At 58.6% G+C, this 22,775-nt stretch overlaps 1 long non-coding RNA gene across 1 annotated transcript; it reads left to right on the top strand.

Moving 5' to 3' along the window:
- Nucleotides 1–18,288: 18,288 nt before the first annotated feature.
- Nucleotides 18,289–19,922, top strand: LOC143380657 (uncharacterized). Its single transcript, XR_013088676.2, has 3 exons — nt 18,289–18,437; nt 18,610–18,753; nt 18,900–19,922. It is a non-coding gene; the product is annotated as an uncharacterized LOC143380657 (long non-coding RNA).
- The last annotated feature ends 2,853 nt before the right edge of the window (nt 19,923–22,775 follow it).

Here is a 22,775-nt window from a genome sequence, read left to right as displayed (position 1 = left end):
AGCACAGTGCCTGGGCCATCGAACTCTAATAAATATTGAGTGAAAAAATGAGCAGATTTAGTTCTGGAAGTGACCCATATCTCATACAAAAGGACAAAACATTTAAAGGAAGGATGTTATGGTTTGGAAGTGAGGTGTCCCCCGAAAGCTTACAAGTGAGACAATGCAGGAAGGTTTGGAGGAAAAATGATTGAGTCATAGATTTAGCCTAATCAGTGAATTGATCCCCGATGGGATTAAGTGAAGAGGTGGGGTGTGGCTTTGGTGTACATATTGTATCTGGCAGTGGAGACCACTCTCTCTGCTTCCTGTTCACCATGTGAGCTGCATCCCTTGCCCCACACTCCACCATGATGTTCTCTCTCATTCGAGCCCTGAGAAGTGGAACCAGCCTTCTATGAACTAGGACCTCTGAACCCGTGAGCCCTCAAATAAACCTTGCCTCCTCTATAATTGTGCTGGTCAGGTCCTTTAGTCACAGCAGTGAAAAAGCTAAAACAGTTGTCCAACTTGGAGTGGCTGCATGTAAACTCTCTTTCAAGCTCCATGGGCCCCAGGTGTTCAGAGCAGAGCGAGATCTGCTGCACGGTCCCTGCCAGTAGAATTTCGGCTATTCATCCAGCAAGCATGTACTGGACTCCTGGCACTGCGCTGGGCACTAGGGACCAAAGCAAATAAAACATGTCCCCAGGTTCCAGGTTACTCCATCCATGTCAGCAAAGGGCCCCTGGGTACCGAATCTGAGCCCAGGCTTCTGTGTCCCAGCAGTAATGTCCTCGGGGAACCTGGGAGAGGAGGCTGGAGATGGAGCCTGGGCGCTGATCCTTCAAGCCCTGTCCCCAGCCCACTGCCACAAAAGCCATGGCCCTGATGTCAGGAAGGTTTGACGTGAAGTGCCCTTCCCAGTGTAATAGAGACAGCAGCCCCAACTGCTCCACAAAAGCCCCGCAGGACAGAGGACCTCCCAAGCACTCCACCCTCCAAAGCAGCCCAGACCCCTCTCAAGGAAAACCGTGAAGACGTGAAGGGCTGGCACTCGCGGGGCATCTGCTGCAAACAGCACTCTGTCTTCCTGACAGTCGAGCCAGGCTCCCAACCTGCCAAGGGGAGTAAATCTTGTGTGACCTTCATGCATTCATGTACCGAGAACGGTTAATGTGTGTTCCCTTTGAAATGTGCAAGGTGTTGGGTGTGATTAAACTGAAGAAAGATTAAGGTAGCTGCTCCTGGGTAGACTTATTAAGGGAGGGACTTAAAGTCCTTAAAAATCCAGCAGGGCCAAGACCGAGCTGTGGTTCCAGCTGACGTGTTGCAGGTCAGGGTGGAATCATCACTGCACCTTACAGCTGCCTCCTGTCCTGACGGGGATGGAGCCTGGCCAGTTTCAGAGACATGTCCCGAGGCTCCTGGGGGCTCACGAGGGCGCCGCCGATGGGCTGGGGGAACGGCTGCCTCCAGGTGCTGCAGAGCAGTTTCCCGTCAAGCCCTGTCCACATCCCCTCCTCCCGACATTCCTGTCAGTTGGTCAGAGCGTCAGTGGGTCAGAGCAGTCGACCGACTGTCCTAGGGATGCCATTCCACCCTCCCTCCTACCCCATTTGCCACTTTGCCAACTCCTCACTGTTAAGGGTTCCTTCCTGAACCCAAGGATACGGTGCTCTCTGGCAAGTCCCGTCAGAGCCTCTCCAAGGGGCGGTCACAAAGGAGAGGAGAACTGGGTTAGGAGCCGGCAGAACTTTGTGTGTGTGTTGGGTGGGGATTGTCAGAATCCTCCATTGCTCTGTGCATGACCTCCCCGTTTCCTTATTACAATTCGGAAGGTAGCCCCTGCTCTGCCTCCTAGTGGGCAGTGTGGAGGACTGCACTGGGGTGTGGAGGGGCCTGCAGAGCTGGGCTGTGGAGGCCACAGGCGCTGCCTGCTGTCCTGTCGCTGGGCCTCAGGGTCTTTGTCAAGTGGAGGTGAGAGCAGCTGGTCACACAGGGTCTCAGGCTCAGTGCTGCCAGCCAGGGCAGAGCCTCGGGAGCACCGCTGCGGGGCCCTGAGTGGTGCTGCTGTGGGCTGCGTACGGTGCTCACACCGGATCCCTTGGTGCAGCAAGGGCACAGCCACTGGTGCCCGTGGCGCCCAGGCTGTAACTGCCTGGAGCTGGCTGCCGATCTCCTCTGCGGCCAGCGCTGCGCCCGGCCACCTGGAGCTTTCCACACTGCGTGCCCTAAAGACAGCGCTGATTGGATTGCTATGACGTCGCGTGTGTAGTGGCCTTGCCTGTCGTAGAAGCAGGATTCATTTTCAGATTGAAAATGCCCAGGCCTCTCTCTCTATTGGTGCTGTGATGGGTTAGTGGGAATTTGTGTTTTGTAGTTACACACCCTGGCCTGTAAATTCATATTTAATAACTGCTGGGGCCCGGGAAGTAGGCATATCTGGATGCATCCTACCCTGGCTCTCTGAGGGGGGCATCTTCCACTTCTGCCCAGCGGGGCTCTATCCACCGCCTCCTCTCACCTGGGTGCTCTGCACTCTCACCTTTTAATCAAGTGGACGGTCCTTCACGTCAGCACAATGTGTGAGCGGCCTGCAGGCCAGGGTCTGGAGACTCTGTCTAGGGCTGTGGCTTCTCTCTGCTCAGTCCGGGAACTGCATAGAGACCTGGTCAGGGAGCACAGGCCACAGAGTGCAGGCCTGCTCTGTCAGCTCTGTCCAGAGGGCAGCAGGAGGCTCGTCCCATGGGTGTGGCCTGGGCCAGGCCTGGCTTGAGCTTGAGGAGTACAGCTCACAACCAGGTGAGGGAAGTGCCCTGGTCAACAGGCATCGCAGCCCTCAGTGGAATTGAAGGGGAGGTGAATCTCAAAGGCACTAAACAGTGAGAGATGCAGGCTGGTGGAAGCAATGGTGACAGTTACAGGTACCCCAGCAAGCGTGGAACCAAGGCGGTTACAGCCTGTGCAGGCACACAGCCGACTGAAGGAGGCTCAGGAGAGGCAGCTGAGGGGTGGTCCGCAGGTGGGGTCTTCCTCCTGAGCACCTGAGTCCATGTCTCTGTGTCAGCCAAGGAGGAGTGGCCTGAGGCTCCTGGGGTCCCGTTTGTGTGCTCATGACTGGGACTTTGGCTGTGCAAGCCATGCACATGGATGTGAATTTGGAGACTTTTACCCCAGTGACTGAAGGAAGCAGGCCTACCCTGGAGGGTGTATGATAATTGCAGGTAATATGTGGCGTCTTCGTGATTGACTTGGGTGGAGTGAGAGGGGAGATGAAGCAGGCCCAGGGGAAGAGTGTCAGGAATATCCTGAAAGGCCCTGGACCTGTCATTCCAGGAGACACAGCCCAGCTCCCATCCTGTCCTAACTCCAAGGTGCTCAGGATTGAATCTTCTGATGGGATCCCAGCACCCGCCCACCTCAGAGTCCTAGCAGTGCCGTGGAGAAAATGGCCCTGACTGCAGAGAGCCCAGAAATACCAGGGTAGTGAGACATTGGAGGAACCTAATGTCGTTTGCCTTTCTGTGTTTGAGAATCAGGACTTGGGGAGGAAGGTCAGACAATGCCCCCCCACCTCTGTCAGCCGTGTGCCTGTCCCAGCGTCCCATCACCAAGAGCTGAGAAGCACACTTCTCCAATGACAACAGCACCAATACCCTGCGCAGTGTAGATTGCTTTCTTGTGCCAGTCGATATCTTTCCCCTTGTCCCTCTGTAAGGAAGACAGAGGGTTCTAACTTATTTCCCATTTCTTCTGTTAATAAACTAATTTCTTCATGTTATAAAAGAAGGAGAATTCTAATTTACAGCCTTGGACTGAGGCAAAGAATAGAACTAAATGTGTGGGGCAAACCCTGGAGACTACAGAGTGAAGTTCCGTTGACTCATGCTGCAAATTAAGCTGCAGGCCACTTAAACTGCCAGCAACAGCAAATGACGCTACTGTGCCAGAGGACACTGGGAACGGCACTGGGTGAGAAGAGGGCCCATTAAGTGAGAAGCACTTAGCTCCAGTCGATGCCAGGGCTACCCACGGGCTTCTGCTTCTCCCTGGACGTGCCGTGCTGGAGTTCCCACCTCCCGAGGCCGCGATGGGCCGGTGAGGGCGGCTGGCGAGAGAGTTAGAGTCCTCTCGTGGAGACCGTGTGTGACAGGAGGCGGCTGAAGTGCCCACACGTGGGCCAGGCTTTCTTGGTTTGGGTTTTCATTTTTTTCCTTTCTTTAGGTTAATGAAACTCTAACTTTCTCATCTGAAGTTATAGACGATATCACTCTCCTGTGAAGAGGGTCCCCATTAGAGGACAATGGCTTTCTTGCGAAGTGACACGGTGCGCACACAGACGTGGGGCTGAGGATGACCCCAGTGACCTGGAAGGTTCCACTCTTGCCTTGGAACCATAAGAATCTGGCAGAAAAAGCTGGTCTTCCCCTGGCGCTGCCGTCACTCCGAGCCAGGAGAGGTGGGCCGCCCCTCCTTTGTCTCTCCTCCTGTTTCTCCTACCTGCAGGTTTCTAGGTGGCTTGTCCAATGTCATTGGGATAAGAGGGGAGAGGCCACGTCCAGCAGCCAGCGTGTGGCATGGTGCCCTGCACAGCCTGTGCCCTGCAGGGTGGGGACTCTGGGCAGCTCCCCCATGGCCTCTGGCCTGGCTTCCGCCTCCCCGAGCAATGTCTGGGACCCGACTTCTCCCTTTGCTCTGCTCACCAGGGCGTTTGATAAAGCGAATGAGCCCGTGAGACTTGAGCGGGGAGTCTGCGTGCTACTGGACAGCGCTTGCTCTCGAGTGTTTGCACACTCACTGCACACACTGACCCAGTGAGCCCTTGAGGTCAACTCCTGCCCCCTGACCACATAGCTAGTGCAGAAAACTGGCCATGGGACCTCATAGGGGCATCTGAGGCCAGGGGCAGGCGCACCGTTCAGGCTGTGGAACGTCACTTAGAACCGGAAGGCCTGTGACTGCCATGGACAGGGAGCTGGCAGCCTCACAGCCAGACCCGCTGTCTGCGCAGTCCCTGGGCCAGGGCTCCTGGGGTCTGGGTGCCTGAAGTCTGGGACAGCAGGGGTCTGGAGCGCCTGGAGACTGGGTGCCTGGGGTCTAGGAGAGCTGGGGTCTGGGGGCCTGAGGTCTGGGCGGCTGGGGTTTGAGGGAGCCTGGAGTCTGAGGATGCCTGGGGTCTGGGGCATCTGGGGTCTGGGGCTCCTGGGGTCTGGGGTGGTGAGACTGTTTCCTTCCCCTTTAACGGTGTCTGGCAAGCCTATGTTCTCAGCCTACTGCCACTGGTCACAAGAAAGAGTGACATCATCTCTTAACTTCAGAAAGAACTTCTTCCATTAACCTAAAGATAGGAATAAAGTGAAAATACAAAACCAAAACAGGGTGATTTGCGAAAATGACCTTACTGTTTGAGTTAAGAACTGAGTTCTTTCCTAGCTGACTGCAACAGCATGGCAGATGCTTCCCAGGAGCGAGGAATGCTGGAGGCTCCCCTGACCCTGGGGACCAGGGGGACAGAGGGCAAGGGCAACTGGGGTGTCCCTGAGGCCTGCCCTCCACAGCAGGGACAGAGCCTGGGGCTTCTCCCGAGGCAGGATCGATGGTGACTGGCTGGGTCCAGTGATGCTCTGTATTGGATACCGGTGTCCCTCCCATTGTGACGATCTGGGAAATCTTTTTGTGTCAGATATGCGGTCTGTCGGGGGTGTGTCCTGTGACCACTGCCTGTGTCCTGTGTCATGGTGCCACTGCCCCATGCGCCTGTCTGAGGTGGCGGCGCTGACTGCTCCTCGGGAGCCCGTGGCCCTCGTCTCCTGGTGCTGCCCTTCTAGTGCCACTGTGTCATGCTGCCGTCCCGGGAGGCTTTGTGCTTTGGTTCAGGAGGGACATGGGTCTCGTGTTCTCTTATTGTAGTGCCCTTGTCCACTGCTGCCATCAGCAAGACCGGCCCGTGAGAGCCAAGCAGATGCCCCCCCCCCCCCGTGGCAGGAGTGGCAGGAGGGGTAGGAGTGGCAGGAGGGGTAGGAGCGGAAGGAGGGGCAGGAGGGGCAGGAGCGGCCGGGTGGTCTCACCTGGAATGGGCCGTGAGTTTGCCAGGGAGCTGCTCGGGCAGGACCCTGTGCTGGGAGGTCGGAACTGGGTTTCGGAAGCGGCTTTTCTTCTTGTGTTTCCCACTCTTTCCTTCCTCTCTGATCTGAGACGGACTGTGCTCACCTGTCATCAAGCTCTCCTTTTCCCCTTATCAGAATTCTACAGTTGAAGCTTCCTTGTGGCTTGGTTTTTGGCCATTGTCTTCCTTCAGTTCTGAAGCTCTCAGTTTAGAGTAGCTCATCTCCCCAGGGCACTGCCCTTCTCTGATTCTGGGAAGGCTCACCTTGGTCACCTGCACCTTATGAAGCACAGCCATTGGGCTGCCTTAAAGCTTAGGTGATTCAGACTTCTGGGACATCTCAAGCTAGACATGGGCTGAGTCTCCCCAAACTTGTGAATCTGTCAGGTTCTCCTGGATCTAAGTATGTCATGCAATTTCAGATTACACCCCAGGCATAGTGAATCCTATGCCCAAGGAGCTGAGTCCTGTTTATGTCAGTGGTTTTCAGCCAGGGGTGACTTTGCCCAAGAGGGCTTTGGAAGTGACCAGAGCAGTTCTGATTGTCCCAGCTGTGGGTTGCTGCTGGCATCTAGTGGATAGAGACCTGGGATGCTGCAACACATCCTGCATTGCACAGGACAGTCTCTCCCACCAGGGACAGTCCAGCTGAGGTGTCAACCATGCACGAACTGAGAACCTGTACCCCGATTCTCTGGGGCCATCAGGTATGACCACAGGGGCTGTCTCACTGCTGGGGAGTGATTTTAGTGCCAGTTCAGTTTCCAAATCCTCTAGTTTGTGCCATGGACTGAGATTGTGTCCCCATAATTGCATGCTGCAGCCCTGGACAGGTCGTGATGGTGACTGGAGGTGGGCCCTTGGAGGTGATCAGGGCTGGATGAGGCCGTGAGGGTGGAGCCACCAGGAGGGGATCAGTGCCCCTGTGAGAGGAGAGACCAGAGGACAGGGCACCTTCTGAGGACACAGTGAGAAGGTACCCATCTGTGATTTAGGAAGAGGCCCTCCCCAGAGCTGGACACGTGCGGGCACCCTGGTCTTGGACTTCCAGCCCAACCTGTGGAACGCTGTTCTGGCAGCGCCGCTGACTCACAGTGTGAGCCTGCTCCAGTGTGACCGGGCAGGTCGCTCCTCGTGGTTAGGGGACCTTCTCTCACACTGCCTCCCCAGACACTCCCCAGTGCTCTCCAGATCACAGGACACCAGTGCCCCCGGCCTTTGGTTAGAAAGCTCTGGTTTCCCTTCCTTAGATTTGTTCCCAGGGGCTGTCTTGCAGTTCCCTAAGGGATGTTTCAGGGTTGGTGGGAAGACGAAAGCGAGAACCAGTGGACTCCCTCCAGTGCTTCTGGAGAGCAGAGGCCCCTTTTCTCCATCCTTCCAGCCAGAGAGGTGACGTCTGCACCCTGCATGACTGGGCAGGCCAGAGCAGGGCAAGGGGTGGGAGGAAGAAACCAGGGCCTGGCCGTGGCCATTGCTCTCGGGCCTGCGAGACCCGCCTCCAGCGTCTGGCCCAGAGAGGGCCTTCTCCCTGAGTGGTTCTGTCCTGCTGGGGGCGCAGCTCTGAGACTCCAACTGCCTAGGGGCGAAGCTGAGGACAGAGAAGGCAAGCCAAGGAGCTCCCCGCTGCGCTGGCCCTGGTCAGGACGACTTCCTGTCCAATTGGCCCGCCAGAGCTGCCCCCTGGAGTCCTCAGATGACAGCCCTGAATTCTGTCCGTTGTTGGTGTGGTCAGCGTGCGAGAGCTCTGTGGGCCTGCTCACCTGGCTGGCTCCACAGCCGTGTGTTTCCTGTTCAGGGAGGATAGGAAGGAAGCAGGTGCCGTGTTCTGGGCTGGAGGCTCCTGGCTGTCCTGCCTACTCTGTTGCCGAGCCTCCTCCGCCGTCAGTCATGGCCAGGAGATCGGGTTCTGGCCAACAGCGAGGGCGGCAGTGAGTGCTGCGTGCCCAGTCCTTGCCCATCACGGGCCCTTCATGCTGTTGGCCTGTGCCCAAGGGCCAGCTGAATGCACAGGTCAGCAAAGGGCTCCATGGATGCTCTGGAAGTCCCACAGGTTGGAGATGTCCATGGTCCCTGGGTCACTGCAAGGAGGTGACGTGGCCACTGGGATCTGAGCAGCAGATAGGTTTCAGTGGGCAAAGCCACTTGTTTCAGAGTTTGTTACCCCAACTAATGCACTTCTAGAGGACAATTTGAATCCTCCCTGACTTGACCACCGTGTAAAATGCTAGACTTGTGATGAGGGACTTTTACCTCTTCTCTGGTTAACCCCTATCAAATGGATCTATTTGTCTGACCCACTAATATTACTTTTTTTCTGCCCTCGGCAATGTTGAACGATAAATTGAAGCAATCTTTGGAAGATTCAGACTCTTTGGAGGAAAGACAGTATGTACAGACAAGGGGCAATTATCATAATTCTGGGCACCGCTCTGCCAGATGCATGGGGAGAGAAACTATTAGTCATCCCTTAACTCTGACAGAGGTACCGTTTCTTCAGGTGAGATCTGCAATAATTAAAAAGCACACGGCTTCTGTCTCCCCGTCTCAGCCTGCCTTCCACGATCGCGGTGCCCTTGAGCAGCATCTTCTGCAGGCATGGTGGCCTCTGAGCTGGAGGGTTGGTAGGGCTGCCTGGGGAGAGCTAGCTCCTGGCAGATTTCACGGTGTGGTGCCGGGGATAGCGCCCGCCATCCAGGTCACTGCTAGATGCAGTTTAATTAAGCAAGGAGGGTCACTGCGGGGGCCGCTCTGCCCTGTTTGATTTGTGTGGTGGTTGACACGTTTGGGAGCGCCATCAGAAACCAGCTGGTGTAAATGGAGAGAGTCACTCACCTGAGTGATTAAATTAGCTCAGCAGAGATGCAGTGAGCTTTATTAAAGGCGCCCTGGGAAGCAGCTGCCGTCAGCCCAGTTGTGAGGAGGAGGGGGACAACCTGATGAAGGTCAGTGCTCTGGGTGGTTCCCAGTCCCAGCTGGTGGCCAGGTCTTGGGAGCTCGTGCTTACCTGTCCCCACTCTAGCCAGTCCTGTCGGATTCTCCCAGGGAGGTGTAGAAATCTGCTCCCTCCTTTAAACAATGCTTTTACTTTGTAACTTTAGATTTCACTTTTCTTTTTGGTACTGGGAATTGAACCCAGGGGAAGTGACCACTGAGCCACATCCTCAGTCCTTTTTAATACTGTATTTAAATATAAAAATAAACTCAGAGTCTCACCGAGTGCTTAGGGCCTCACTAAGTTGTGAGGCTGGCTTTGAACTCACGATCCTCCTGCCTCAGCCTTCAGAACAGACGTGCAGGTCCTGTTTGTACCTGTGCTGGGCTGGTCGCCTGCGCCATGATGCCCTGTATGTACCGTCTCATGGTTAAGGAGCAGGACATCTCTGCCGCCCAGTGCACCGGGGGCGCGGGCTGTGTATGCGAGGGCTCTCTGCAGGGTGGACCGTCGCCTTCTGGTGGAAGTGGCCTGAAGGACTTTGCATTTTAAATCAAGAAGTGGTGAGGAGGCTGTGACGGGTGTGGAGGCCCTGGAGAGGTCCCGTCAGCGGTGGCTCGGTGGCCGCTGACGGGGCATGACAGCGTGGCTGCTGCTCTCTGCTCGAGGGCTTCTGTCTTGGGACCCAGCACGTCTGTCACGGAGCTTGAAGCTTGAGGAGTCTGTCGAGGAGTCTGCTCTGTGGGACTGCAGCTGTGCTCCTCTTGCTGAGTTCTGTTGAAGAGTGTGGCCGCTGGTAGGAGTACCTTGGGGCACTGGGGACATGCTCTGGAGACTCCAGGACTTCATGTCCACCTGCCTCCCACTGAGAGGGTGTCAGGACCCGTGTGGGAGCTCAACTCCTGACGCCACCCTCTGTGGCTCCTCTCAGCCCCTGTTGATTTGTGCCAAGAAGGTTCAGGTTCAGTTCACGCTGGAGTAAGGCATGGCATGTGGGCGCCTGCCCTGGGTGCTCCTGAAAGTCTGCAGAGGCTGGGTGCCCGCTGGGGGCATTAGCCTGGCACTCCAGTGTGGTCAGCGTGCTGTTAGCATGGTGAATGGCGTCGGCCTGACATCAGTGTCGTGTTGGCATGGTGTATGATATTAACATGGCATTGTATGGATTGTATGGTGTGTGGTGTTCGTGTGACTTTATTGAGGCATAAGCATGGCATCAACCTGGTGTCACTGTGGCGTTAGTGTCTGTGTGGTGCGTGGTGTTAGTGTGACGGCCCAGGGGTCCGGTGTGCACAGTGGCCTGGCTTGCAGATGGTGATGGGAGACAGCACTGGACCGTAGGTGGGTTTCGATGGGGAGCTGGAGGGCGAGCAGGCACAGACGAGTCTGGGCCGTGACTCTCTGGTGTGTGAAATGATCACGGCAGAACCACGACTTGCTTATTCATTTTCACACACATTGTGAGGGTCAGAGGAGGTGGTCCTGGCTAATGGCCTACCAGAGCAGGCCAGCGAGTGAGCTCAGCACAAGGTCCCAGGACCACAGCTGTCAGGCAGCATTGCTCTGTGGGATGGGCAGCGCTGGAAGATGGAGGACAGCCTGGGGCACCCAGAGGGGCGCTGTCTCCTGGACGCCAGGACTGAGCTCACTCAGCAAAGCAGTCTTCAGAGTAAAGGTTCCACCTGAGATTTGGCATCCCCAGGGGAACAAGCTGGAGAGGGACACAGACACCCGCACGTCCACCATCTTCCACCATCTGGTGGGTCAGGGGAGAGGGTCCTCCTGGCTCAGGAGGTGATGGTGCAGGTGGGGAGGAGAGGTGTAACCAGAGGGGTTTGAGGGCAGCAGCCAGGGCCCTGCAGAGAAGGTGGCCCTGGTCCCCAGAGCAGGCTTGTGGGCACACTCAAAGGCTGAGTTCAAAGTCACACAATCATTCCAGCATGGAAGAGGCCAATGGTGCTGAGTCCAACTGGCTTCCAGGAGGAAAAGGATGAAATTTTCAGAAAGATTTTAATAAAACTTAGGCGAGGCTCATTGACAGGGCAACCTGCGGCACCTGTGGCTCTGTGGCCACCAGTGAGGTGGAGACTCATTTCCGGAGGCGGGCTGTGTATTTCATAAAGCCCCTTCCTTCAGCCTTGCTCTGCGGCCTCCCTGGAGCCCAGGGAAGTGCACAGAGGGCACCTTCAAGGTTGCCGGCGTTGTCTTAATGGAACAGAGGAACACGCAGTTAGTCTTTAAAAATGTAAGAGGAGGAAATAAGCCTGGAAAAGCCCTGTCCCCTCACGCTGGTCAAGCAGGAGGCTGCAACTAGTGGGGGGCCACAGCAGCGGGTAACCCTGTTCCACGCACACTCTGCTGATGGTGGAGGAGCCCTGGCCCCCTCGAACTCGGGAGTCCCCTCAGACAGTGTTCCCAGGATTCTCCAGTCCCCTTGAGTGGGGCAGGCCCCTCGCTCGTCCCACCGTCAGCCCTCAGCATCTCCCAGCACCCTGAATCCTATACCACAAGCCCACCTCTGTCCCAGGAAAGGGTGTGCACAGGCAGATGTGTCCCATGTCGCTGTCACTCAGGTGTGGTCCTGGACCTGTGGCAAGGCTTTGGCACCACCCAGACCTGCAGAATCATCATCTGCTTTACCATGGTCCCAGAATTGATCACACATGGTGGATCCTGGTCCTCTGCTGCCCTTGCTGCCCCCACAGCCACCTCCTATGCACATGCCTGTGCTGAGTGCCCCAGGCCCTGGATTCCCAGCTGCCTGGGACAAGAATGAGCACCTGCCCACAGCCACACTGGGGCAGCAGGGAGCACCGTGGGGTGCTCACTCTGGAAATGGACACAAGGGGGGTATTCACCTCAGAACACCCACTCGTCCATCCATTTGTCCGTCTGTCCATCCATCGGTCCCTCCAGCAAATCCTGCCGGTGCTCTGTGCTGGTCTTGGGGTGGGAGGAGCCAGGGCATGCAGACTCACAGCCTGGCTCTGGGAAGGTCTGCGTGGTGCGAAGGGCCTGGATCGCTTCACCGGCTGGTGGCAGACACCTCTGCAAGCTGAGGTGTGGTGGGTGGCCCTGCTGACATTCCTGATGCGTGTTTCCTGAGGACAGGTGGCATTGTCAGAGCAGCTAGGCCATTCTGTCTCGGAAAGGACTGGGCACTCCTTTCCTGGCTGGACTTGGGGCCTCTGGGCTCCAGGCCCTGATGCACCTCTGGGAGAGCCCGGTTGTGCCTCAGCTGGGCAGGAGGTGGGGCTCCATGTGAGCCGGGTCTCTGAGGTCCCAGTCCTGCTATTCTGTGCCTCTGTGGCCTCCTTGCCCAGCTAAGGTGTGACCCTGCCACCACAGTCCTGAGGCCCTCAGAGTCCTCTAGCCATCCCCCTTCCCATGGCACCAGAGACACAGTGGCACCTGGAGCTCGGCCAGTGGGGAGGAGGCTGCGCGGCAGCCAGCTGGCCGCCCTGAGCTCTGGTCTTCGCAGAGCAGCAAGACGATTCTTATTCTGAGGACATCTTTCTCAATAAGTCCAAGTCAGGTGCTGAGAGATTGAAGTCCTGGGAATGAGGTTATGGGGCAACGTGACAGACCCGAGGGAAGTAAATCACCAGAACCGATGACATTTTTCCAGATGGAAACAGAACGGAAGGTCTAATCAGGAAGAGGAATGAGGGTCTAACTCAGCAAGGTTTACCGATGGCCGCAGGAAAGCTGCTGACGTGACCCTCCTCTCCAAGGACAGAGGTCAGGGGCCGGGGGTCGAGAGCAGGGGCGATCGATGAGCATCCTCGAGGCCGGCAGGCAGTAGGCAGTCGGGCGGTCTGCGGTGCTGGGGCTTCCTGGGTGTTCATTTATTCATGCAGGCTGTGTCTCACTGCGCTGGACTTGGCTCACAGGAAGCCCACTGCATAAAGCAATATGAATAAATGATAAAGTGCTGGATCTTTAAGGTGGACTCAGAGGTCAGAGGGGGTGTGGGAAGACCTTCCGTCATCTCCTGCATCGCGCAGTGATTGAGCCAGACAAGCCCAGAGTGTCCGTGCAGCTCTGTCCAGTGCTCAGGGACTTCTGGATTGAGTCCCCAGAGGGCAGAGTCAGTCCTACCTCGAGGGGGAGCACAGAGAGGGCCACACCACTGCCCAGCTACAGGCCCAGGTGAGCCAGAGCCTTCTGCCACCCCAGCACCAGCACCTGGGCGGGGAGAGACAGGGCCACATGTCCCACCCCACCTGGCCAAGTGGCTTGTGGCAGGTGCCCCAAACAAAAGCAAGTGGGGTCATCCCCACTTGGAATCAGGGCGAGTGTGTCTGGAGTGACGTGGCTGAGGAGGTGGCCAGAGCGCTGCCCCTGGAGGACTGTGGCCGTGGTGGAGGCTGCCAGCCCAGGGGGCTGGCACAGGGGCTCACTGAGCCCCAACAGCCCAGGAGGTATGCACTACCCTCGTCCTCCCACAGCTGGGACTCTGGGCTTGAAAGCCTGGTCACCTCGGGTCACAGTGGGAGGCTGCAGACGGAGCTGGGCGCTGAGCACACGTTCAACCCTCCTGGCTGCCCTCCCAGGCCAAGAGGGCGTTGAAGGGCCTCTCCTCATTGGCTTCAGGCCATGTCACCAGGAGACAAGGGGAATGGCATCCACACCACGTGAGGGGCAAGCGGGGCTCTGCAGAGATGGTTCTGATGCCTCCAACCTGGGTGGCCTCACAGTCACTCTGACCTGGGGACGCAGTGGAGCAGACGGTGTGCAGTGTGGGCTGGGCCTCTGCTGTTGTTCCTGGGTCCTCACCGCCCCATGGAGAGCCTGTTCTGTCCCTCAGGTGAGGGGCTCTCAGGGTGAGGCCACGGGGGCAGAAGAACTGTGCCCCAGCCATGGCCTCGTCCATCCCATGGGTGGCATGACGCCAGCCTGGTCTCCCAGGCCCAGTCCAGCATCCCCAGGGAGCCCCTGTGGAGGGAAGGGAAGGCCTCTCCCTCAGCCTGCGCTGGTTCCTGGCCCTGGGGCTGTGAGCGGGAGACCAGGCGACTTGAGCCCTAAGGGGTGGCGGTTCTCAGCGAGAACTGACCCATGAAGCCGGGCGCCTGAGGGAAGCTGAGTGAGAGGTTGGCACCGTAGGTGGGTCGGCCGGCAGCCATGCCGCCTGGACCTGAAGGCCCGAGAGAGGGCTTGTGTGTTGCAACCGTGGTCCCAGGGCAACCGGGCCCCCAGGCGGGGCCCCCAGGCAATGAAGAGTCCATGACGTGCAGTGACCCCTTCATGGCTGAAGGGGCACGGGGAGTGGACCTGGGTGGAGGCAGTGGGGGGTGCCCTGCAGTTTATTCTTCTACCAGCTGAGCGGCCACCAATGCCATGGTGGTTCTGCCTTGGAGCCAGTGGACCACAGACTGAGCCCTCTAAAACAAAGTAAGTCTCACTAAACGAAGTCAGCCTCACTGACAAGCTGACCGCCCATGGCCATCGCAGGCCAAGGGGCTCTGGGAGCTCTGGAGTCCACTACAGAAGGCAGCGCGTGGTGCCTGGGGAGGTGGAGTGGAGAGGCGGCCCCTCCCTCCCTGCTGGAAGTCCGGGCTGTCGGGGCTGGCTCCCCCATCATGAGCTGGCCCTGCAACCTCAGGACCTGGTCAGCAGGAGGCAGAGCAGGACCTCCAGTGTCCCCGCCTTGCTCCTCACCTCTCTGTGCCCACCCTGTGTCTCTGGTGCTGCGGCTCCTTCCCAGACTGGGAGGCCAGCGCTGTTCCTGGTAGGAACGGGCCGCACAGCACACCCTCTTGGGGGCCTTTCCCTCGCTGAGGGGCTGAGCTCTGGGGGGCTGCTCTGGCAGGGTACCAACACTGGTGGCGAAGGGACAGCAAATTCTCTCTGCCCAGTTCTGAGGCCAGAGGTCCTAGGCAGGGCGGGGTCTGCAGGGCCTGTGTTCCTGCTCACAGATGGTGGCTTCTCGCGCTGTCCTCCCGTGGCCAAGGGTCTTCATGGGGCACTGATGCCACCCAAGGGCACCTCCCCATGACTTCGTTCCTTACAAAGGCCCCTCCTGCCACCCTCGCGTGGGAGTGAGGCTTCAGCTTGTGAGTGTGGGGGCATGAGCGCCCAGACGCTCTATCTGCTCTTGGGGTGACTTGACAACTCAGCCTCCTCCTCACCAGAGACCTCATCTAACCGTTGGATTGCATTGTAACACCGACCTTTGTCTTTTGCATTTTTCTGATTCCTTACTCTCACACGTTCTGAAGAATCTATAAAGGAAACCGTTCTCGTGCCTTGGTCCCGCCTGCGTCTCTGCCTTTCTCTGCACCCAGCACCCACTCTTGGGAGGGCCCACGGGCACCTTCTCCTGTGTGCCAGGCACCAGCACAGACAGGCGTGGCCCATCTGTGGTCAGGAGAGGTGTGGGTGGGTGGGGATGATGGCCTCTCAAAGGACAAGAGAGAGGAGGCCTTTTGCTTTAAGGTTTCCCACATCTCTCCTCTCAGAGGGGATGTGTGTCCTTCTCCTATGAAGGACGTGGGGAGGAAGGGACAGTGAGCACCTCCGGGTGGCAAGCAGAGCCAGGGCTCTGAGGGTCCTGATTTATTGCATTGGCTGCCCCACGTGGTCCCTCTGGTCACCAAGGGGACCTTAGGACACTGCGAAGACCTGCCAAGAACAGAGGGCTACACCACAGGACAGGCGGAGCCTCCCACACAGGCCCGCTGGCTCCGTCGACTTCGCTTTTGCACTCAGGGGAGCGTGGCTTGGATTCCAGTCAGGCAACCTTGCACACAGCTCCACCTAACAGAGGCGGTGCTTTTTGACTGGAACCATGAACCAAGCTCCTGACCAACGCAGCCCACCAGCCCTCCGAGCCAGAAGGTGAGCATGCGTGGCTTTCCCCTTGCCCAGCGAGGCTGATTTGTGGCTGCCGCTGATGAGTCACTCTTTGGACGGGGCAGGTTCATGCGGTTATGTCGCATCAGGAAAAAGGGGTGATGAACCTGGACCATTAGCTCTGAGTTAATGGTGTGATAATGGTTCCATATTTCTTCCTCCCGATGGGCTGCGGGGAAGTTGGTGCTCGGCAGCAGGTCATCAGCCAGGCAGGCCCAGGGTGAAAACCCAGAGTGTCTCTCCAGCCTCAAGGAAATCCTAAGTACGTGTGTGCATATGTTTATTGCTGGTGTGTATTTGTGTGTGCACATGTGCATGCTCTGTGAGCTGGCATGTGCAAATACAAATTCCATGCACAAAAATGGTATGTGAACACATGTGTACCTGTGTGAGGCTGTGCACACAGCCATATTTCTTGTGCTCCATACATGTGTGCTGGTGTATGTATGCACATATGTGCATGTTTCATGTGCATGTAAGCTTGCACACACACAAACACTGCCTATCACTGATGTGCACACACAAGTCTTTGTTTGTACACACATGTGTATGTGTGTGTCTGTGCACCTGAACACATGGTGCTGTGAGTAGCTTCATGTGTCTGTACATATGCATGTGTGTGCACACACCAGTGTGTGTGTGTGTGCAACATGTGTGTCTCTGTGCATGTGTGTCTCTGTGCACGTGTGCCGCTGCACACCCAGGAGTGGGAGAACCACGCCTCCGGGTCACAGGAAGGGAGGGCTGGAGACAGCACCAGCGTCAGCAGACAGTACTGCCTGTGTGAGCCGGGCTGACTTCTGAAGGGCCAGCGTCCACCTTCCTTCCTTTCGTCCCTCCCACAGTGACAGGCTGTGGGGATGTGTGACCTGCCTGCTGGACTCCCAGCTTCCTGAGGCAGGCACACATTGGTGGCAACCAGAGGGGCTCCTTCCAGTCCAGGCTGGGTGTCAGCTGGACAGGCCTCACTTTCCTCAGAGTGCTGTGCAGCGACTCCCACCACCTACCCTGCGGCCTTCAGGGGGCACCTGGGCTCCTCCTCCGTGGGCCATCAGGGCCATCTGTTGGAGGCAGGCACTTCCTGAGAGGGAGGGCAGTGAGGTGTGAAGGGAGGCCCTGGAGTCCAGGGGGGAGGGCTGCACCCGAGAGGTCCCGGCCGTTGCCTGGAAACGCCTCCTCCATGTGCCGACTTGTCCTCTGGGTTGAAGGCCTGTGGGCTTGAGGGCAGCGTGGGGACAGTAAAGGGCCCAGGCTGCACCATCCTAGGCTGAGGGTCCCAGAGCTGAGGTGGAGACGGAGATCTGCTGGCCCGGCTGTGGAGCAGGGAGTGTGGCTTGTGTTCAGCCAGTAGCGCTGGGGCCGCCAGGGACCCCAGCCCACTTCAAGCTTTCAGTGGCTCTGCTCCGCCCGTGGTGGAAGCCTCCAGGAAAGTAGGAGCAGCCAGCCGCAGGACCTTGGCCCCCCTGATTCCCTGCACCCAGGCTGCTATGCCCAGGGCAGGAGGTGCCTGCTCTTCTGTGCTCCCTGCAGGATGGAGGCAGAAGTGGCTCCCTGCTCCGGGGCTGGGTTCCTGCTCCTGTGCCTGGAGCCCAGGGATGTGGTCAGGTCCTCAGGCGTGGCCTCCTCCTGTGGGAGCTGCACACCTGAGCAGCGGGCCCTGGGCTCCCCGCTTCACCTGCAGCTAGCTGCTCTGCACGAGCGTTCTGCACACAGCGCCCAGTGCCTTTCCTCTGGTTTCCACGTCTTCAGGAAGGCCATCTGAGAGGAGCATGTCACCCAGGGTTCTTGCCAACTTGGGACCCCGGCAGGGCAGGCGTATGATGCGGGAAGGTGGATTCTTGGATGCTTAAAGAAATCTGTGACTCCTCGCTGACCTGACCTGCTTCCTCCTGGTTAGTAGATTACTCAGGTCCTTCTACAGTGTCTTGCAGGAACTGGGAACAAGGACAACAGCAGCTCCATCAATAACACCCCGGCAGGCAATGCACCAGGACCTGGGTGACTAAGGCAGGTGACCCGCACCACCGACATGATGGGTCGGGCAGGTGGGGAGGCTGTTTGGGCACGTCACTGGGGAGGCTGCGTGCAGGCCACGTGCGGAAGGGTGAGGACTGTCCCGGGGGTAAGGAGGGGCTGGACTGGAAGGATATATTGAGGCTTGCTCCCGTGTGTGGCTTGGGACACGGGGACGCTGACTTCCGCCGCCTTCCAGGTTGAGGACAGTGGGACAGGAAGCCCAGCAGGGCAGGCACGTGGGGCAGTGATTTCACTTCTGTGTGTAGACAGGCAGGGTGCTGAGTGGCGGCTCAGGAGTCATTGTGCCTGGGTGTCTGGAGAGACAGCGGCAGTCACTGATGTGTGACAGAGGACAACACAGGTCAGGATCAGCGGCTTCTCTTCGTCACCCACAGCTCTCTTCTCTGCTTCTCGGCAAGATCCGGAGGTGCGCCACACCCGTTACGGGCCCTCCCCTCCTCACACTCATGTGCACTAGCTCCACTGTATGCCAGCGCAGTCGCACACGCCTGTAATCCCAGTGCCTTGGGAGTCTGAGGCCGGAGGATGGTAAGTTCAGCCACCAGGGCACGCCCAGCCTCTCCACACGACAGGATGGCCACTGTCAAAATCACGGACAGCTGCAGTGCTGGTGGGAGAACTGGAGCTCCGTGCGCGGCACCTTCTCCTGTGCTTCTTGGCTGCCGAGCCCTAACCCTCACTCAGGCTTCTTTTCCAACAGTTCCAAGAGTGAGGTGCCCTTCACGCCCGGCATGGCTGCCTTCCACCTGCTGTGAGCTGGGCGAGGCTGCCCGCGCCTCCGCAGGCCCCTGCTCCACCAACTGCTTCGTGGCAGCTGCCGGCAGGGAGCAGAGCTGGCGGGCAGGTATCACCATGCAGGGCCTCCAGCTGGCCGTGCGTGTTGGTGGGTGGCAAGTGGGCACGGGTGGGCCTGGCCGTGCATATGTACCCCCGGGCCCTTGCTTGTGTGGAACAGAAGCAGCGATTTTATGCATCTGGTTTTCTCCCCAGGCCGCAAGGGGGGTGGTCCTCTCTCGGTTTATACGGTGGAGCCTAAAGCTTGTCCAGAGTCACCCAGCCATCAGGGTGGGTCCCAGGCCTGAGCAGACCCACTGCCTTCTCCCCGCGAGCAGCTCAGCACAGGACGCGCCTGCCCTCCACCGGCCTCTCTCCCTGCCGTGTGCACCGGGCCTGCTACCGCGTCACTTCAAGTGCAGCCAGGGGCATCACCTGCATGTGCCTGTCCCAGGGCCACCACCATTGCCGTCCCCAGACTCTTTCCTCCTGCAAAGCCAAAGCCCTCCCCACTGAGCTCTAACTAGTCCCCCAAGCTCTCTCCCAGAGTTCGGCTGCTCCAGGTTCCCTGTGAGCAGGAGCACACGGCACCTGTCCTTTGTGTCTGGGAGGATCACTTGGTGCCATGGCTTCCGGGGTGAGCCTCCTTGCGGCAGGTGTCAGGATTTCATTTTGGGGGCTGACTAATGTTCCACTGCCTGTCCAGACCTCCCTTTGTCTGTCCCTGCGTCAGCTGATAGACACGGGTGGTCACTTTTTGGCTGTTGAATAGGTCTACTGTGAACGTGGGTGACTGCCCCCCAAGTCTCGGGCTGACATTCCTTCCTGTTGTGGGATCCCAAGGTGCAACCAGGTGGGAGCTTTAAGAGGTGACTAGGTCATGGACACGGTCCTCTGTGGGCTCATGGATTGGCAGGTCAGTGGGTCAACAGTCATCTCTAGGGTGGGTCTCCTCAAAAGTTTGCTTGGCTGATTCTTGGGCACACCCTCTGGCCGTGGAGGCTGGGGCTGCCTTTGGATCTACCAGAGTCCCACCAGCGAGGTCCCTGGACGACCGTGGACCTCGTGGCCAAGCCTGTGTTCTCACCATGCTGGGCAGTCACAGAGCAGAAGGAGGACCAAGACAGGGCATCTTCAAGACCCTGTTCCTTTTGGCACAGACCCGGAAGTGGGTTGCTGGTCATGTTGGTGGGCTGCCGGCTGTTCCTGGGCCACACTCTCCTGCTCCCCCGGCAATGCCCGCGGGGTCCAGGCATGGCTTTCTTCTCAGAAGAGCACTGGAAAGGGAGCGGGGTGTGTGGGGCTGAGGTTTGGGGTGGGCCGAGAGAGCTCCAGGACTCCAGGAGGTCTGTTGGCACAGAGCAGGGGAGCGGAGCTCTGTCCCGGGTGGACAACCATGGGCTGATGTCTTGGAGAGGGTATGGGCACTGGCTGGCCGTGCCCGGCACCCATCGTCCCTGGTGCTGCTGCTGCGTGGCACCGAGCCTGTCCCTCAGCCTGGCTGGTGTGGGCCCGGCAGCCCGGTCCTCACCACCTGCCTCCCTCCCTGTGGACACAGCTCTGCTCAGATGCACAGTGCGAGGGGGACACACGTCTCACTCCCGGGTGCCCAGGCCAGGCTCTGAGGCCCCTGACCCCGTCTCTCCTGGGGCCTCAGACCTCTTCCCCGTGGGAGGGCCACGTGCTCCCATCACCTTTGGGGGAGAGGGCTGCGTAGAGGGGCATTGAAGAGAAAGCGGGTCTTGCCGGGTGTGCGGGTGAGGGTGGGTTAGCAGGTTGCTCCCGGAACCAGGCAGCTGCCTGGGACAGGCTCCTCACTACCAGGCTGGGCAAGTCTGACCTGGGACCTGACGTCCGTTCAGATCTGTCCCTGGGGCTGGGGCTGTGGCTACTGGGTGTACCTGGAGGGCGAGGCGCGGGTCAGCGTGTCCTTTGGTCTGCCGAGCAGGTCCTCCTCCTTTAAAGAGAAAGAAAAACGGAGCCAAAGCATCAGCTCTGAATTCCTGAGACAGGCAGGTGCAAAGCCCTCCGGACCCTGTTACTCACCAGTCTGCTCATTTAGTTTAGGGTTCAAACAGCTCTGCAGAATGTACAAAGGCCCAGGGGTCACCATGAAGGTTTGTATATTGTTATTCTCTCCGCATGATATGGGCATGGTGGGGCCTGTGGCTGAACCTCTCGGCAGAGTGGGATGGAGCTTGGGGACCAGGGGACCAGGCACGTGTGTGGGGCGTGAATTTGCACTGACTGCTGGAGAGGACAGCATTTCTTAGAGTCAGGTCATACTTTTACTGTACTGTTTGCTCTCCATTTCACCGTTGTAACAAATCCCAGTGTCCTTGGTTCTGCCCCAGAGGGGGCACTTCTTGATTGCTGGGGGGTGGAAAACCGTGCGCTCTCACCACGGGCAGAAACCCAGAGCCAAGGGCCGAGGTCGGCAAGACAGGTCTGGGCACTGCTGAGGGACTCGGGGCTCCGCTGAGGCCTGTAGGTCCACACACCTGGGTGTCCTGCTCCTGTGTGCACAGGCACCGCCTGCTGCTTGGACACTTCACATACCACCTACAGCATCCGCTGACCTTCCCAGGGGAAATACAGAGGGCCAGGGGAAGGAGCAGGCCTGTTTCCCTGATTGCCAGGTGATTGATTCCCCACTAAGTTCTCTGGCTGGGCAGAGTGTGTCTGGGAGCCTCGCCCTGTGCCCGGCCCCTCCCCTGGGCACCCGTCTCTGCACATGCAGCTGACCTTTTGCAGAGATCTCCTTTCCTTCCAACCCTCGATTCTTCAGTGGCATCTAATGATGATGTAAGGAAGCGGCCAGCTCCGAGTTCAGCACTATTGATCACTCCTAAGGAGCCGCCAGGGACAGACCCAGCACTGCCCCTCGCCTGGCATCCCGCAGACTTCTGCCCTGGCCAGGCCCTCCATCCCTGCCTGCCCTGTGCCTGAGGCCTGGTGCTCGCCCGCCCCCTCTGCGTCCTCCTGCAGGCTCATCCGCTCTCTGCCGAGCACGTCTCCCTCTTCATCAGCCCAAATCCTACCCGGGCTTCCTGGACACCTTTCAAATGTCACTCTGAATGTCAGAGAGCAGGCTGATCTGTGAAAACGTAGATCAGAACACGTCGTTCTGTCCTTGAGAACTTTAATGGTTCCCGATGCCCTTTCAGTGTGCCCCGGGACCCACCTGCCCGACCTGGGCCCACCACCCCCTCAGAGCTTCCGTGTCCCACGGCCTTCGCTGTCCTCAGGACGTCTCAGGGACAGGGCATGCTGTGGCTGTGCAGGCTGGTCTCCTCCCTCTTCACGAGGCTGACTCTGCCTCAACACCTTGTCCCCGTTGAGCATAGAGAGTCACAGGGAGAACTCTGTGAGCCCTTGGTCTAAGAGAGTCCCTGCCGTGGCCAAAGAGTGGCCTCCAAAGGTGCCCACATCCCATCCCCCAAGCCTGGGGACAGGTGGTGTACCTGCATCGGGGGCTTGGCAGAGGGACGGGGGTCAGCATTTGAGGTGGGCAGAGTGTCCTGGCTGATGGGCCTGGCGAGTGGAAGAGGGAGGCAGAGGCTGGTCAGAGGGAGGGTCCAGAAGGACCTCTCGCCTCGCCGGCTCTGCAGGAGGGAGGGCACTGGCCAGGCTCTCCGGGGCGAGAGTGGATTCTGCCAAGGAACAGGGCCCTGGCCCCGCGGTTCTCACCCGTGAGATCCTGGAACCCTTCTGCTACCCCGTGACGCTTGTGTGGACCGCCAGCTGCATCTGTGGGGACTTGTTCTGGCAGCAGCTGGACGCGGGTGTGGCCCTGCCTCTCTCCAGCCCTGTCACCACCGTGGTTTTCTGAGGTGAGGTGAGGTTCCTCCTGACGCAGGTGGACCCTGGGGACCTGCGTGGTGAACTGACCCCAGAGGGCTGACGGCAGAGCCCTGGAGCCTGCGCCATGGAGCAGCCACGGCTGGGGGCAGGTGCGGGGGCACAGGTGCAGTTGCCAAGGAGCAGGGCTCGGCTGCGGTGCCCAGTCTCAGGGTGGCGAGTTGGTTTCCTGTGTCCTCTTGTGCCCCTCCCTCTAGGACACGGACCCCAGGCTCCTCAGCCTTGTCACTG

This window comes from Callospermophilus lateralis, chromosome 14 (genome assembly GCF_048772815.1).
Source record: "Callospermophilus lateralis isolate mCalLat2 chromosome 14, mCalLat2.hap1, whole genome shotgun sequence".
NCBI lineage: Eukaryota > Metazoa > Chordata > Mammalia > Rodentia > Sciuridae > Callospermophilus > Callospermophilus lateralis.
Note: the sequence above shows the minus strand (reverse complement) of the source record. Positions and strands in the feature narration are given on the sequence as shown.